An 18,935-nucleotide genomic window follows, 5' to 3' on the forward strand; every position below is an offset into this window, starting at 1 on the left:
TTGGTCTTTATTGGACATTCCTGGTGATTCTGACACGTGTTAAACACTCGCATTTCCTGCAATTATAAAAAGGGTTAAGTTTCGGTTTCGCTGACAAATCGAATCGACTTTCACGGAGAGAAGAAAGGAAACACAATGTTTCGGCTGTGGAGCTTAGTACCGATAACACTGCTGATATTGATGGAGTAGAAACAAGTGATGTATTGGCAGCTTTATCTGGGGCGAGAAGTCCTGGAACAACTACAAAAATGTTAGGATGCAGAGGAAGAAATATTTTCCACCTTACCTCACCCAATCCTGCTGCATTAACGAAGCTGAAGTTGGCTTCTTATTCGGCAGCTTCTTATTCGCGTTTTTCGTTCCACCTTATAAGATGCTACTGTGATGTTATGCCGCCTTTCGCTTGTAGATGGCTCTCTATAGTTATTTTTAAAAATACTAATCCGAGTGGATTACTGGACATAGCCTCAGTAAAGGGGAATATGTACATAATGATTATCCAAATTGCATTTTTGTATGAAACACATTTAAGAAAATCGAAAACCAATTTTCAAAACTCACAATAACACAAACTGGCATGTTAGACGACAAGTAAATAAGACAAAAGCAAACCATTCATTCACTGGCATTTTCTGCATATTTACCACGACCTTGCCTTCTGATTATTAAAAGTCTCAAAATCTTGCATTTTGCAAGAAATGTTAATATAGCAGTCTACAATGGGACATTTAGAACATGGCTTGTGAGAATATGGTTAACCAAAGATGAGCAAAGGGTGATGGCACTTTCTGCTTATTGCTATGACCCTCCCTCCTGATTATTAAATAGTCTCACAATTCTGCCACTGAGGTAATGTGACAAATTATGAAAATCATTAAGTATAAGAAAATTTACTGTACCATTTTTTAAATATGACCTTATGAACATGTAAGGATTAACAGTCAACAAAATAGCACCCCTTCTGCTGATTTACTTTTTCCCTCCTTCCTTGTCACCAGAACATCTTAATATTCCGACACTAAGGTAGGAGAGACAAAATCACTTATCATGTACATTTGTAATTACGACACGTCACTGTTGCATTTCTGCGTTGTGACATGTAATACCCACAGTGGAAATTCATAGTTGTGATTATAGGAATGTTATATATCAGGTGGGTAGCTGCGTCAGCATGCGTAGGCTGCAAAGGAACAAGTAAAGGATTATTCCATGTTGAAAAGAGAAGAAAGGAAACACACTGTTTCGGCTGTGGAGCCTTCTTCAGGTGTGAGAAAGACAGGGCAGTATGCAAAGATTATTATCCTTTTATCTTTGCTGATTGCAGTTTATCTTTGATGACAGAATCAAAGACGTTAAGGAATTTTTACACCTAATAAACAGACACTTTTTTTGAACACCCTTATTTACTGTTAACAAAAGAGCTGACACGTATTATGTGTGAAAAAAAGCTGCTAAACAGCTCGACCTGCTGCCCCCTCTGAAAGACACAGTCACTCATAGAATTATTGAAATGGCGGATGGTTTCAAAAGTACACTGGTAGAGCGCGTTAAGATGAGCAGATGCTTTTCATTGCAATTAGGTGAGTCTGTAATCGATTTGGCCAATTCACTCGTTTATGTTAGATATGAGTTTGAGGGTATGTCTCATGAGGACTTTCTGTTCTGTAAACCGCTACCATCAGGAACAGGAAAGCAAGAGCAATGAAAAGCTGCACAGCGCTGTGAAAGAAAATACAGAGAAGTGAAAGGCAGTCCTTTCTCTAAGGAGGTAGAAGAAGAGCGATTCCCCGTCGGGGAATCAAACCCCGGTCTCCCACATGACAGGCAGGGATACTCACCACTATACTAACAAGGAAGACATCGCCCTCTCTGACCCCAGGCATCGTGTCTTGACCCACCGTGCTGGAAGCCGACGCGTACTGTGATTCCTTTACAGAGCAGAAATGACAACCGAGGAGCCGAGAGATCATTTCAGCATTTCGCGTTTGAACGGAAAACACAAACGACCAACTCGGAATGACTTGCTTTTGACACTTTTCAAAGCGTTCTTTGTGCACAACGACTGCGCTGCCTAGCAGATACAAATGGGTTGTACAACTTCGATCTAGCAAATGCAAGAGGGCTAAGCCCCCTTTCTTTTAGCCCAGGTTCGATCTGTCTCCCAGAATCACCAGGGCGCACGCACACACACACCCGTGCCGTTGAAGTGCTCTGCTTCATTTCTAAGGGCAACTCAACATTCACTCCTACCCCGTGAAAAGAAAAAAAACAGCGTCCGCAGCAACAACAGCTCAGGTCTCTGCACAGGAGATAAGCTGCTCCCATCTCCTCTGCTCTGCGGCTCCTGCGGAGTGGAGTCCTGCCTGGAGCCGTGTTTGCAGGCGGCGGCTCCCCGCGCCTTGTCTGTGCGTCGTGTCCAAGAGCTCCTGGGAGGAAGAGAGAGCCCTCCCACTCGGGGGCTTTTCCACGGTCTGTGTGAGGAGGGGCGGGTGTGTCCAGTAGCTTATCTCGTTCTGTTGTCTCGCGATGTCTATTCACTATACTACATCCCTTCCTTTGTTATTTTTAAAGTCTATAACTTTATCATACAATTGTAACAATTTTATATCAACACACAGTAAACGGTTATTAACTATTACAACAAAATGTATATAAACCCTTTCATTTCTATTCAATACATTCATCTTTTTTACAACAATTTCTATACGTACCAACTCAAATTTTAGTTCAATTTCTACTTAAGTCACTTCTAAATATCACCTCATTTCTAGCAGTCTAAGCAACATCTACATAGATAACACAAACAAAATAGGGCAATTTAACATTTGGAGAGCTATGCAAGTCCTGTATTTTTAAATGTCTCTGTAATGAGCCAGTTTCCTGATAACCCTGCCACTAATGGTTGTTACTTTACTACTGGGTAAAGTTACTGGCTTTCCTACGGATGTACTCTCCACTGTCTGAGGACTCGGCACTTCCTGCACGTCAGAAAGTCCTGTATTCTCAGCATTTTGTGTTTCTGCAGATTCAAAATCAAGATCCAATGGAGGAGTGTTCAAAGATGTTTTACATTTCTCATTATTTTTGAGCCATCTTCCACATTCACTAACTCAAAGGAGTTACAAGAGGTGTTTCTCAATAACACATAGCGAGTGTCTTTGAGTGTCTTAAAGCTTTTTTCAGGTATCTTTGAAATCTTTCAATTTTGCCATTACATCTCGGATAGTAAGGTGATGCACGGATGTGTTTAATTCCACGATTAATTCCACAAGTTTAATTCCACAATAGTCAGAAATGATTCAAACAACTGTCCTATGAATTGCCTGCCATTATCTGTTACTACCTCTAGTGGATAACCAAATCGTGCAAAGATGTTCATCAGCTCTCTAATAACTGTGGCTGAAGATATGTCTGATACAACAACCGCCTCAGGTTTAGAAGTATAATAGTCTATGACAGTCAATATGTATTCATTCTGAATGGGACCTACCAGGGCAATGCCCAATTTTGTCCAAGGCCTTGGTGGTAATTCAAGTGGTTGGAGAGGTTGATCCTCCTGCAATGGCTGATTCAACACACAAGTGGAACAATTCCTGATTAGTCTTTCAACATCACTGTTCATGTTGGGCCAGTAAAAGTTGCTTCTCAGGTACTGTTTTGTACGAGCTACACTGTGATGAGTCTCATGTGCTATTTTCAGTGCTTGTCTGATTTTTGTTTTCGGTAACACAATCCTCTGTCTTCTTAAAAGCAGTCCATCATATGTAGATAACTCCAACCTACACCTGTGGTATGGCTGCAGTTCGTCTGGAATTGGATTAGGCCATTGTCCTTTTTCCACTATGGACATCAACAATTTCAATGTGTCATCTTCGTTTGTTGCTTGTTTAAGTTCCTCAAGTGTCAGTGCATGCAGTTCATAAGTGCTGATTGAAAGCACTCTATCAACATAGGTGTCTTCATAACCAGTGTCTTCTGTGTCTGGTAAAGGAAGACGTGACAATGAGTCTGCGACATTGGTTTTCCCTACTATGTGTTCAATTTTGTAATCATAAGGCCATAATCTCAATCCAAGTCTTTGTATCCTGGGTGGTAACAATGTTGCCTTTTTGGGATTGAACATATAAATGAGGGGTTTATGATCCATTTGAAGTGTGAACTTGCCTCCCCATAAATATGTCCTAAAATGTTCCACTGCCCAAACACAACCCAAGGCTTCACGCTCTATTTGTGAGTAATGCCTTTCTGTTGGGGTAAGTGAGCGACTTGCATATGCCACTGGTTTGTTCTGTCTATTTTCTTGTCTTTGTAGCAATACTGCTCCAAGTCCTAAAGGATTCGCGTCACTGATCACTACTGGTGGTGCATCTAGTTTGGAGTATGCCAGACATGGTTCAGTTACAAGTGCTCTTTTCAACTCGGCAATGGCTTTCTCAGTTTCCGATGTCCATTCCCACTTCTGTCTTTTCCTCGTTAGTTTTCTAAGAGGTTCTGATATGTCTGCATAATTAGGAATAAATTTCATCAAAAATCCACAAGTTCCTAAGAATGAGCGCAAAAGTGCAACATTCTCAGGTCTCGGCGCACTGCAAACATGCATAGTTGAATCAAGAGCACTTAAAAGATGCAAAAAGTTTCAAATAAAACAGAATTGAAAGACAGTCGAGTAAGGAGGTAGAAAAAAAGCACTTCCCCGTCTGGGAATTAACCACCGTCGCACGTGTGACTGGATACAAAAATAATAGATTAATTTGTGCCCAGTCTCTTGAAGCTTCAATGCGATTATTTTTCCTTCCTTATTTCTTCATTCCCATGCATTTACTCTATAGTAGAGGAAACGCGAAAGTGGGAAACTGCAGGCATTCGTCGTGAGTGGTGGATTGTGATCAGTGAGCATCTGGACAAGTCTGTTCCATTACCTTTTCCATTGGGGATGTAGCACAGCGGTAGAGTGCATGCTTTGCATGGATGAGGTCCCTGGTTCAATCCCTGGCATCTCCAGGTGCTTTATATTCACATCGCAATCTTCTGTTGAGTGAGAACTCTTTGCTCGTGTTCAGAGAGAGCCAGGTTTACACAATTAAATGCAGGCACACTCGACGTGCTGCAGAGTTGCGCTGCTGTTTTAAATGTACCTCATTTAGTTCTGTTAAATCTTAAATTATTTGAACTAATAATTTAGTTCAAATTCAGGAAATCCAGAGATTGCTTCACACTTGTGGCTGTTGCAGAAAACACCTGTTGAAACTCACCCGGGATTTCCTGAGAGATCATTCAGCGAGCGAATCCTCCTTCTGAACTCCGCACTAAACTGAAAGCTTCACGAATTCCTCACTGCGTGTCCTGTACTGTTACAAGTGCTTTCGTGTAGATGTGAAACACTCCATAAACACACTTTGAACTTTTTCCATTTGTTAAGGAAAATGCAAAAGAGCATGACAAGTATTGATCGTATAAAATATCCATGGCACAACTCGAGAAAGTACTGAAGGACTACACATCGACTTTTGATGATTACAAGAGATTCAAGAAACACAATCGTCCGCAGCTGGGTTTGGATCCTGAACTCTAGAGTTAAAAGAACATAAGCAAAGGATATGACCAATAAACTCTCTGAATTGCCTTATAGTTTATGAAATAAAACAATTTCTTAATAAATTCTAACTGTTGATAGACGATTTATTGAATTTTAACAAAATCACAATTACAAACTTTTTCGGTTAAACTTTTATTCACATACTCTAACATAAATAAACGTTAGTGTCTTCCGGTGTGTGAGCCAATTTCTCCAACAAATATTTGTTAGTCTGTCGGGCTGTGCAAGGTGTTAAGAAATAGAATTTCGAAAAGACAGGCTCCCTAAGCTTAACATCAAGGCTGTTTTCTCTACAGAAATGCTCTTTAAATTTCAGCACTGTTGCAACTCCCTTTATAAAGGGTGTGCACACGTATACAACCAAGTCATTGAAATATTTTTTTAATTATTGTTCCAAAAAACGTTCCATTTGTTTTCTTTTTAATGTTGTTGATTAAAAGATTTTATTAAATGAGAAAAAAATCTGAATGTGAAAAAAGGTTAAATGCTATTGAAAAAAATCAGTAATGTGAGGAAAGATGGATTTTAGGAGCCCCTTACCTCCCCATGTCATGCTGTATTTCTCACTCATTCTACTGGGCGTGGTGCCGTCGCTTCATGATAAAGTCTGTCAGTGGTCATTCCAGATGGGTCAGGTATGACTGCTCTTCGGAACAAGAGACAGGTGACTTGCGAGGATCCCGACAGTGTTGACCTTCTTTCAGAGCCTGGATAGCTCAGTCGGTAGAACATCAGACTTTTAATCTGAGGGCCCAGGGTTCAAGTCCCTGTTTAGACAGTTGTGCCGTTCTTAAGTCTATTGTGAATGTCATTCTAAATAGTCTTTTATCTTTCACTCTTCTAGCTGTACTGTGGTTATTTTAAATGTCCATTACTTGTATTTACAGTAGTGTATTTAGCGTTTCATTTCACAAACCGAAAATGTTCAAGTAGATCTTGTCACTCTACTCACGTAATCATCTAAATTAAATCACAGTAGAGTACAGAACACGCAGTGAGGAGCTCACACAGCGAGTACTCTTGAATACGACAAGAGGAAAGGCACACTGCACATCTGCAGAACATCACGTCCGAGTTTACAGTGACAGCAGAGGTTGGAAGCGACGTAGTTTTTTAATACTCGCTCGCTGAACGATCTCTCAAGAAACCTCGGTGGAGATTTAACGGGTGTCTAATAATCACGTTCAAAAAGATGACGATAAGTTTTTTTTTTTTAACTAGGTAGCCTTAATGGCAACACGGTGTGAGTAGATCTTAAAGCAGCTGCAGAGTACCCGTAATGGCAACACAGTGCTTTGAGTTCGGCTTTTCTTATTTCTTCTGCAGAACCAGTGGAATCGGAATATACTGATCCGCATAAGAAGCGCTTTCGGTTTCTGATCATTTTTATTGAGCGCTGCTCTAAGTACCACAGGCAAGATGACTGGTGGTCTAAGGCGTTGCGTTCAGGTCGCAGTTAACCCTGGAGACGTTTGTTAAAATCTCACTTCTAATAAAGAGGTCTTTCTCGTTAGAGTAGAAACGATAGAAGCCTTAAGCGGGAAACAAATCACAACATCTCGCATTTCACGTGTTTAATGTTAACTGTCTCAGTGGTTGCCTCGGTGATTGATGGCTCTTCTCCCTCGCAAGGTGACGGCAAACTTCTTCAGAGAGGGAGTCTCCCACGCACGGCTTTTCTTTATCAAGAGCTGAGACAACAGAAACAGACTTCCAACTGACATGAATTACTTCTTGAGCGTTTATGACTGTCTTTAAAAGCTGAGAGCAGGTGAAAAAGTCTTTGGAAATGAGGCAATGACTGCTGACAGTAAACAGAGCTGACGCTCAGCAGCAGACAAGCGCTCCTCGTTAGTACAGTGCTGAGTACCCCCTCTTGTTGCGCTGGAGACTGGGGTACATTTCTGTGACAGGGCGCTGGTTTAATTTTTTAACAACCTGAGTTCACTTAAAAAAGTATGTACTGTGTACTACGTTTCGGACTAGATAGTGCGGTAGAATATGGAGATCATCTCCAGCTTTGAGCTCAACTGCAACAAGAAGTCATGCTAAATGTAGTATAGTGAGTAGACATCGCCAGACAACAGAACGAGAGAGTAGAAGGCGGGAATATATGGTGTAAGGGCGTGATCTGTGTAGTTAATAAAATAGTTAAAATAATATAAAAACGTCTCTAAATTTAGATACACAACATTTATGGCGACGAGAGATGAGTGCTTGACGGACTCAAAGCGAGCAGAACACTGCAGATTTTAGTATCGGGGCTCCCGTGCAGCGGATTTTCGCCAACCTCCCTGGAGAAAAAGGTACACATTAACAGACTGTAGCTGCCTTAGACGCTTACTTTACACCGCGGAGAAAAGTGGTTTTGGAACGGCATAAATTTAGGCAGAGAACTTAGTCTCAGGACGAATCTGTTGATGCTTTTGTGACTGAACTAAGAGAACTGGCTAAATCTTGTGACTTTGGAGTATTGGAAACTGACATGTTAAGAGATCAACTTGTGGAAAAATGTGCACCTAAGAGACTATAAATTGCTGCAGGAGGAAGGGCTGACTTTAGAAAGAGCTCTTACAGTCGCTAGAATTCATGAAGCAGCTCAAGCAGAATCAAGAATGCTTTCTGACCACAGTGACAAAGTGACACTGAACGGGGCGCTCGCTCAAAATTTACAAACAAAAGCCGAGCAGCAGGACGCAGTCATGCTAGAGAAATAGAAGAACAGGGGACGGCTGGCATTACATGTTACAGGTGCGGACTAACAACGCACAAAGCAGATGAATGCGGAGCGTGAACAGCAAAATGTCTACACTGCAAGAAAACAGGACATTGTGCACAAGTCTGCAGAACATCACGTCCGAGTTTAAGGACAAGTATCCCTTTTATTGTTGTTGCTGCCTCCAGTTTACATTTGGCGATGTAAACCAGATTCAGAAAAAAATAATTTGAACAACCTTATTCCCATGCTTCCTCGAAGGCGCGGTGGCCAAGTGGTAAGGCGTCGGTCTTGTAAACCGAAGAGCGTGGGTTCAAGCCCCACCCGTGCCTGTTTCATTTGTCACCGCTTTCCTTCAGTTTCAAAGTCTTAAAAAAACTCGCAATGTAGGGATCTCAATAGTAAGAGAACATAACTGTCGCCAGTGATTAGTGTTCCTGCATATCCTGCCTTGTTTTTTAGTCGACAAAGCTTATCTCTCTTCACACCCATCTTCCGAATGATCGCCTCAGCATTGGGAAGGAACGTGCGCTTGGTACAGCCCCCGACTCCACGGTCTGATCACAAATAGATCGGGTGAGCTGTCAGTCCAGGTTGGAAGTTACGTTCGTAAGCACTTAAAATCTGATTTAGGAACGAGAAGACCATGATTTTTTATACGAGTAAACGATAAAATAATATACTGCCTGCAAGACTATGTCAAGTTCAAGTTCAAGTCCAAGTTTATTGTCATTATACTCATACACAGGTATATGGTATAACGAAATGCTATTTAGCTAGCTCTCGGACATAAGTAGTACAAAGAAAAAAACACAGCAACAATACAATTATATAACAGAAGAAAGACAACAGCCGATGTGCATAAAACAACAACAGGCAGTATGCAAAACAACAAAAAGGTAACAGGTTATGTGCAAAAACATGCATCAAAAGAATGAAATAAAGGGATAGAAATGATGGGGAGTGAGCTTTTGACATGTATGGGAGAGGTAGATTTTCAATGTGTGTTTGGGTTTTTGGTAAGAAAGAAGGCACTGTGAGTTTCAGATCATAGGTGAGAGGTGAGGAGAGAGTGAGAGAGGCTGGGAGTTTAATAGTTTGATAGTGCGGGGGTAAAAACTGTTTCTGAGTCTGGTAGTCCGGACCCGAATGCTCCGCTACCGTTTTCCATGTCATGCTAAACGCCACAAATTGTGTTCGTCCAGTCGTATCAATCGTCCTAAAATTACGGAAAATCGGATGCGACTGGTGCAATCAGCACACATTTTTTCAGGATAGTCGAGCGGTTTAAAACAGCAAATTCACAGCTTCGTGTCTTTTAAGCTTTGTGTTTCACTCTCCAAACAGAGGCACGGGTTCAAATCCCACTTCCGACAGTCAGGCGTTTTACCCTGTCTTTTTTTACCTGCCTTTACACTGTTTCAGTCTTATTGTGCTCACTGACAATCACAGTACGAGGAAAACGGAGAAACTGCTTAGCAAAAACAGGGACAGAAAAAAGCTTCGTAAACACGTGAATGTGGTTAGCAGCAGTAAGGTATGCATTCAAACGTTTAAGGCAGATTTATAACAGCAGCAGAAGAAAGGTGCAGCCTTTGTGAGAATTCGCAGGTTTTTATGCTGCTTGGACTTCTTTCAAGCCTATGAAGTGACCCCCGTTTTATTTTCATTTTCAAACTTCAGAACCGAATAACAAAAAGGTTTCATGTGTGACAGCATTCCGTTGCAAATACCGGTTCCACGATGTATTCAGCGACGGGAATTAAATATTTTAGTGCTGGCTCAAATGCGAGGAATTTCAGAAAAACCCGGAAAAGCAACGCTTGCAGTAAATGACAAATTTAAAGCGTGTAGTCAGCATGAACAGAACAATGCAATGCTCTGTAAAAACGATCTGGAGCCGCAATTACTCTTTTATCTCGGGCAGTTCATTCCGATACGATGTTTCCGCAGAATAAATGAAATGCCAACTCCAAACATGTTGTTGCCATTATTGTTACTCCTGCTGCTGTAGTTTTAAGTTTTAATCAGTGGGTATGTAATGTTGTAAAGGGGCTGGACTACTTTGTTCAGTCCAAATTCCATTATGTGAATTTATGCTTTTTTAATATAAGCATTAACAATACAATGCGTGCTCAAAAACCGTTACTTATTAGCTTAAGAAGCGGCAGTGTTTTGACAAAGTGTGGAATTCGAACAGAAAATGCTGAAGTGTTTAATACTTGCTTGTGAGCAGATCTCCCTCGATTTAGACAAACTCTTGTTCGGCCGATGATTTCATATCAAAATCTGAATCAAGTGGAAAGAAAGCTGAATTACGCTGGGTACTGGGTATCACTGTTACGCCATCAGGTCATGCTAGGAGGATTGGGGGATCAAATTGACACAGAGGGACCCAATGTGGGGGCTGAACCCACAGTTCTGAGATTAAGAGATTCTTGCTCTATGGACTGCGCCTATATAACTCTTGTGCTACAGCAGTAATGTTTCTGGGTGTGGATGAACATGACATAATAGGTTGACAGCAGGAACACGTGGCCCACAGGCAGTGACAGTATCGCTATCACATTTGGCTGCAGTATATTGTGTTGAGAGCAGCAATAACGTTCCTGCAGAGATGGGAGTGCCTTTAATACAGCTTTTTTAATCGGACAGAGTAACAGGAACTGACCTAAAGTTTCGGCTGTGGATCCATCTCCACATGGGGGAAAGAGACAGTAAAATTGCGATGAAGAAACAGAAAGATTTGTGCTCGCTGCAAAGTAGGAAAGAGGTGGTCAGACACATAAAACAGCTTGGTGATAATTTGCAGCGACAGTTTTATGTTATTTAGTACACGATTTCTCTTCATGTTCCTTAAGATGTGTAATTTGTATGTTGGTTGTATGAGAACATGTTCTTCTAAAGTCCTGTCAATTGACAGAGGAGAGCTAGCTGGTGCAGTCGAACAAATCCGTGTCATATTTTTAAAATAGTTTAGCTAATGAGCAACGAGAGTATAAATGAATTCTCCCACCCTCCATTCGAAGATAAAACTCCATGTGCGAGTCTAAGTTTCCTTGAAGCTACTGATGTTCGTCATTATTGGACATTCCCGGTGATATTGATTAAGGAGCTCAATTTTTACTTGTTGTAGTTCAACATGTGCAAAACATTCGTATCCCCTGCAAATATCGGCAAGGTCAGTGATATTCTCAACAATATGTGCCATTGCAATTCGTGCAATTCATGCCATACTTTTTCGAAATGTATTCTGACATGCCAGGATCATATTTAAAAAACTGGTGCCTTAAAATTTCTTGGACTTCAGGATTTTGATAGTCTGTTACATTGTCTTTCACACGTCGGTGTCAGAACTGTGAGACATTTTCATAATCGGGGGGAAGGCCGTAGCAATAAGCAGAAAGTGCATTCACCTTTTCTCAGTGTAAATCCGTGTTGTGGTGAGTTTTTAAAATTGGTTTGCGATTTTCTGAAATATATTCCATACAAAAATATAATTTGGACAGTCGCTATTTATTTGGATATTCCCTTTCAGTGAAGATGTCTGCAGTATTCCAGCCGGATTAGTACTGATCGAAGAGAGCCATCTACAGGCGAAAGGCGACATAACATCACAGCAGCACCATTTAAGGTGGAACGAAAAACACGCATAAGAAGCTGGCGAATAAGAAGCCAACTTAAGCCTCGTAGCAGACCCTGGGAGGCACGCTCAAAATAATCATCTTTCCCAGTACTTCAGAGTCATATTTAGATCGCTTTACTGCAATTTTATTTGACTGATGGGAGATGTGAAGCCATCGAACCTGTACTGCGCTTTCACATTGAAATTGAAGCCATTTCTCATGCTTTCTCTCAGTGTCCGGGCTGCAATTGCGTGTAAAGAAGGCGACTTGAAAATGAAACGTGTAATCACTTTACAGAGGGTCTTCACGACGGGGTGCGTCAGCTAGTTCTCCATTATTGTCAGTTTACTGGACTTCTGAAGAAACCTATCTACAATGAAGATACAAACTGCACGGTTTAAGGCACATGAAGATAAATCTGTTTGCTGATTGACTCAAAACATGTCGATACAAATAATCTGCCAGGCTGATTTACTTGTCCGACCACCTCCCTCCGTCCCCCTTTGCTGTTAGCACAATTCTTTCAGTTTCTTTTCTTGTATTTTCCTTGCTATTTTATTGTTCCTTTTCCCCAGGTGGAGATGGATCCACAACCGAAACCGTTTTCACCCTGTGTTTCTGCACCGTCAGTCTGTATGAAGAACAGAAGTTGCACAGCTCCAGTGGCGCAATCGGTCAGCGCGCGGTACTTATACAGCAGTGCACAGCAGAGTCATGCCGAGGTTGTGAGTTCAAGCCTCACCTGGAGCAGTGTCTTTCTCTACTGAGCGCAACTGTCGAGTTTAGATACTCTTAGATATTTGATGGAGATAAATTAACATCAAACGAACAAGTAACGATTTATTTCGAGTCACAATCAAAGAAGGCTCCACAGCTGAAACGTTGTGTTTACCTCTATTTTCAGCATGGAATAAACCTATACTTTTCCATTTGCAGCCCACACATGCTGTGATGCAGCTCCCTACTTAAATTACTATCAGCTGTATACCTCCAGTTGACCTGTACACAAATATATGAGAGGGGTCTACTGAGACGAGAGGAGCACTGAAGACTTGATAAAGCTCTCGCATTAGATTATGTGTTTATGTTGTTCCCCAGATTTGTTTTAATGTTCTTTTTCTTTTGAAGTTGTTGTGTTTGGTTGTTTTTTTATAGTTGCTAGACAACTACAGGGATTTACCTAGGTTCCCGTAAGACTTCTCGTTTTGTGTTTGTTGTGTTTTCGGGTTACAACAATTTTTTTTTTCTATTGATAGGACCCCACGCATTACTGTGGGACTAGTTAACTTTAGTTCATACATTGTACCTGAAATTACCACATAAACTACTACTGTACTCTGTTTTCCTTTTTTTTTAAAAAAAGGCAAACCTAATGTTTGTTTCTCCTTGCTTCTGATTGGTAGCTACAACGGGTCAGTTGCAACAAACTGGCTGCTGAAATTTGTCAGCAGCTCTGTAGCAAACCTGTTTTCAATTGCAACAAACCTAAAATAACAACTGCTCCCCATTAGATGTTACTAAAGTAGGAGACTAAGCAGACGAAGTGGAACAATAGATTACATTGGAACTGTCCTGAATGTAGTGGAAATAATATCGTCATTAAGTAATGAACAATTGCTTTCCAGACACTACAATTATTCACAAGGAATTTTATCAATACATATTTTATTAATAAAAGTGTAATATCTTAATAATGAAGTTTAATGTTATCTATATTAGTAGCTGTATTACAGGTAATGCATGCACAGACTTTATTATACTATAATGAATTTTCAGGTATCCCGGGGAGAGAACTGAAATGAAGGAAATACATATTTAAAAGGGGTGTAAGTCTTAAATGTGTTCGTTCACATAGGGGTGTTAATTGAATAGATTTGTTGTAATATTATTTGACTCTACACTTCTGTTTCTCAGGAGACAGCATTAATATCGGGGATTTGCGGATACAGATAATAAGTTGTACTATACAGGCAAATGTATGGTTACCTTAATGAAAAAAACTCTTATCATTAACCTTTTCAACATTATTATTTAAGACAGTCTTTCAGAACAGTATTCTCGTATTAGTGGCTATAGTCTAATGATAACGGTGGTGAAACAGGTGAAATGTGCGGAAAGAATTGGAGATGGAACAGGAGACTCATCCAATCGATAGAAAGCTTGGGTAGGACTGCACAAACACGATGCCAGTACTTAGTAGCGTCATTTAAAAAAATACGTGGTTTAACAATATCAACTGCTCTTCTGTGAGCTCAGCTCCACTACTAGTAATACATTGCCCAAATTTTCAAATTAGATACATGTGTTTTCTACATGTATATAATTGGTACTTTTTTTGTTTTAACTGATTTAAAATATAATCTTTATAAAACAGACAAAGGGTTTATGTGTCGCGCATGAAATTCACACACAAGTAAGGAAAGATATCGCGCTTAGGAAGAAATCCAGAGTGCAGACGCCGGCGATTGAAAACAACCACATACAGCCTGTATGTGCTCTACCACTGAACTAAACTTCTGACAACTACTGTATCTTTATCTGCAGCACTTTCTTTTAGGAAGAGTGAGGAGTCTACAAGCCTAGAAAATAAGACAACTAAGTGAAAGATAAATTTTCACTTCTTGATTAAAGAACATAAAAAACACCTTTCTTCCAGCCAGATTCAAACCAGAGAGAAAAGAGTTCCCAGCTGTTTCCACTATATTCCTCCGCTCTTACAACTGAGTTATCGAAAACACAGGAAGCCCACCTTTTGTCTTACATAAAGCACAATGTAGTGCAGTGGTCCTATTTATTTAAATCCCAGTTCGAAATCAAATCTCATTCCCATAGTCCTGTTTAGTTTGAATTTAAGCAGTTGTAGCAGCAATACTTGGTAATAAGACAGAATTAAGCGTTGCTGTGCTTTCCTAAATGAGGCCCCATCTCACTCTCCATCTCTGTGGTGCAGCCACAGAGAAAGTATTCATGCAGGCTGATTTAAGATATTTTCTTTTGATAAGGGACAGCTCCCAAACAGGGATGCATTTAGATAAGCCTGGCTATCATGATCAATGGTCATCCATTGGCGCCTATCTGTCTAGGGAGTGCCAAATGGACATCTGGACTGCATTCCTAAGTGTCAGGAGTAAGTGACTCGTATCTCACCTTGATCAACCAATCAGGGATTTGCAGGGCGTGGTAACACCACGTGGGTCTCCAATGCCCGCCAAAATCTCAACCAATCAGCACACATCTGTGTCTTGGTTAAAAAGGGAGCGCAAGCTCAGATCGGGGCTCTCCTTGGCCATTTTCGCGCATCCTCAGAGACAATCACATGATAACTGCTGTTGTCTGCACTGGGACTTGGACTTTGTTCTAAGCGCGAGGCCGAGGATCCCATACGTACTCAGAATTCTACCAACGTGAATGCTCCGCTTGATCAACGGCAGCCTACAGTTGGACCCTCGTCGACAACCTGAATAGCTTATTCAGTAGCAGCGCTGGTCCGGGAACGAACCAGCTTCTTCCCGGGCAAAAGAGTGACTTGTGCGGACTCGCGGTCACACTCTGTGCATAGATACTTTCTACTAGCCAGCTGGACTGCTGGTAGATCCCCTCGGAGCAATGACTGCCCTGCGCGTCGCAGTTAGATTCCTCCGCCCGTCCAACTCCGAGCTGCACCTCTACTGGTTGGCCGGTAGCCAGAGGACGCCGGGACAACGCCCATTGGACAACCACTGGAACCAAGGCTGCAACAGAGCCTGTCAGCTGGTTTGGTGTTCGTGCCGGGAAATTCCAAATCCATACACAGTGGATAAGTAAACCCCATGTCCTACATTGCGTCTCGAGAATTCAATTGTACCTCAACACAAGTTGTTATCAATTTAATTCACGAGTATTGCATTTACTTCCGAGTTCAGAGTAACAGTGGGTAATAACGCTGATTAGCGATTTTGTAACCGAACGATATATATTGACATATATTCTCTGTTGTGTATCTCTTTGTGTTTGCATCTCTTCGAGATTATATACCTTGTATATTGATAATCCTCACAGTAAGGTCTGCCGCTTGTATCCAGGCAGACTGGTATATGTTTGGTGCACAATTTATATTAATAACTGTATCTCGTGTATTGAACATGTGTGTGTGCGTTGTTAGTTGTTCTGACGATTGATTTTCTAAAAACCACAGCGAACCACCTCGTGATTACTGCTACATGAATAATTGTCTCAGTAAACCCATCAAACCTGTACACAGCTAAGGAAGAGTAGCTCGGAAAATACCCAACTCAACAAGCGAGCGCATTGGTTGCTCTTGCTCTTAATGCAAGGAGCTGTTTTTTATTTCACATTCATCATTATTATCCAAAAACAGCTGCACAACTGGTCGCATTTGTGATTATGTCACTTCTCTGCAAAACTGGAAACTACTGTAGGTTTATGTAGCGCCAATACATTTAGCTGCTACTCCTGCTGCTACTCCTTCGTCCTGTTTTAAAAAAAAACATAAACAATTTTCTAATGAACAACTCATGAATTATTGCCAGGATCTATATTTAGCGTTTGGTAGTGATAACACTGCAGATATTGATTGAGTAGAAATTCATGATGTATTAACAGCTTTATCTGAAGCGAGAAGTCCTAGAACGCCATCTATGAAGTTTTAGGATTCATACCAAGAAATGCCTTTTATTTCCCACCCCAACTGCTGCTTTGGCATTACACATTATGTGAACATTACCAGTTTTGGTAGCTTCTGGGCACGATTTTTCTAAATTGAAACTTATTACAAAATTCTTGTAAATCAGGACTAATTTTAATATCAAATGAAATTACTACAGAAGAAAAGGCTTAACTGAAATATGAATAAGACTATGCAAGCCTAAAAAGTAGAACAATTCAATTTCTATAACTTATTTTTAATTTTTTTAGAAATTGGCTCACACACTGGAAAAGACTAACGTTTCTCTTTGTTAGAGTATGTGAATAACAGTTTAACCCCAAATGTTTGTAGTTGTGATTCTGTTAAAATTCAATAAATCGTCTATCAACAGTAAGAAATTATAAAGAAAGAAAAAAAAATGTTTTATTACATAAACTATAAGACAATGAAGAGAGTTTACTTCGCTTTTTTTCTTTTGACTTATGCGTTCAGGATCCGAACCCATCTGTGGACGGTTGTGTTTCTTGAATCTCTTGTAATCATCAAAAGTCGTTGTTTTGTGCTTCAGTTTTTTCTCGAGTTGTACCATGGATATTTTATATGATCAATACTTTACATGCTCTTTTGCATTTTTCTTCACATACAGAAAAAGTTCAAGTTGTTCATATCACAGAAGATTGCAATGTGAGTACAGTAATATAAAACACCTGAAGATGCCAGGGATTGAACCCCGGACCTGTGGAGCAGTAAGTGACTTGTAACGCTGACATAAGAAATACTTACATAAAGTGCTTTTACTGACCATATTACAAATCACAGGAAGTAAGGTCTTAAAACATTGGGCAGTAGTGGGATTTAAACCCACGCCCCTGAGAGAGTGGAGCCTAAAATCCAGCATATTAGACAATTCAGCCACACTACCTCTGGCCCCTTCTCCTTTCCTCTCGTTGCTGAGTATAGGTGCCTTCATGCAATTGAGCCAGTTTTGAATCCCAGCCAATACATCTCCAAATCTTTTCAAATGAATCTGTGATCTTGTAGCACATCCTCTGAAAGAAGCAATCGAAATTGGAAACGTCTTCTTCAACACTGAAAAGCTCAATTAGGACGAAGCAGTTGTACACAGGACAGCAGTACCGTATATGTTCTTGATTGATTCAGACTCGTTCTCAGTGGTTCTTGCTCACCAAATAACTTAAAAGCTGAGGAAGAACGCTACGAAAAATACTAATCAAAATACAAAATAATAATCATTATTAACCAGAAACAGCAGAAAAACTGGTCACATCTGTGATTATGTCGCTTCTCTGCTTCAGCAAGGTCAATAAAGGACTCTCTGAAAGTAGTAAAACACTGAAGAACTGCAAAACTGAATTCAAAATCATATTAGGAATTCTGAGTGATGCCTGCTGACATGCAATCCAATACGGATGTTGTCTTTAAATAAGAATTCTCTATGTTTCCCTGCCTTTTCCCTGGAGTGAAACTATTGGATTGAAGGAATTCTTATCATAGGTTTACAAGGTGCCGTTGATATTTGGATAAATCTATGAACTCGTGATTTTTATATACTTTAAATATCGGCCATATGCACAGAATAAAATGACAGTACTAATGATTTTTCCTGAGACGAAGCACAACTTATCTTTCCAAGACAGCTGATAAAGGCAAGCCAGTGGATACTCTAGCAGAACATGGAAAAACGTTCAGCTTTGTAACCAACAAATTCCCCATTTAGATCTGACATGTGAGGTATGCTTTATGATTGCTTGAAGTGAAACCCACAATCTCTTTGGAACTTAGACAAGTTATTTCTGATGGAGCCCTATGCGGAAAGACTTAATCAGCTCTACCCCTGAGGATGACTCGACTCGAAAATGCAGAACATTAACGTTTCACAGATAAAAGGAGCACAACCGACATTAAAATTGAGGGCGCATTGTGATTTGCACTGACTCAAAAGTGATCTTGGTAGACAAACTTCCCTGCTGAAGGTGGAAAAAAGAATTTGTGTTGAGAAGAAGAAACACTTTTTTCTCCCTGCTTTGATGTTAAGCTGATAAAGTAGCTTTTAACACATTGCTCCACTTGGTGGTTGTAACACAAAAACTCTTAGCAGCAGTGGGATTCAAACACACACCTCCAACAAGACTGGAGCCTTAATCCAGCACCTTAGACCACTCAGCCACACTAACCACTGTGTCCTGTCTCTTTGTCTCATTACTTGCCCGGAGGAAGCCGGGTGGCTTTTGCTCTTGTCCAACAGTGGCGTTATGACTATGGAACCGACTGCACCTGCTTTTTCTGAGATGCTTCCCCTCTCATGGTGAGATCTCGAATTCTTAAACACCT

The 18,935-nt window shown here is 40.6% G+C and overlaps 1 protein-coding gene and 2 non-coding genes across 3 annotated transcripts in view; all 3 read left to right on the forward strand.

Annotated features, from left to right (window-relative positions):
- LOC148669148 (zona pellucida sperm-binding protein 3-like) overlaps positions 1-18,935 on the forward strand; it is a 113,877-nt gene that overhangs the window by 29,324 nt on the left and 65,618 nt on the right. The gene's annotated exons all lie outside the window — the stretch shown is intronic.
- On the forward strand, positions 8,573-8,644 carry trnat-ugu (transfer RNA threonine (anticodon UGU)). The gene has a single exon. It is a non-coding gene; the product is annotated as a tRNA-Thr (tRNA).
- Positions 12,595-12,688, forward strand: trnai-uau (transfer RNA isoleucine (anticodon UAU)). Its single transcript has 2 exons — positions 12,595-12,632; positions 12,653-12,688. It is a non-coding gene; the product is annotated as a tRNA-Ile (tRNA).

Source organism: Lepisosteus platostomus, chromosome 5 (genome assembly GCF_059453375.1).
Source record: "Lepisosteus platostomus isolate fLepPlt1 chromosome 5, fLepPlt1.hap1, whole genome shotgun sequence".
In the NCBI taxonomy this organism is placed as follows: domain Eukaryota; kingdom Metazoa; phylum Chordata; class Actinopteri; order Semionotiformes; family Lepisosteidae; genus Lepisosteus; species Lepisosteus platostomus.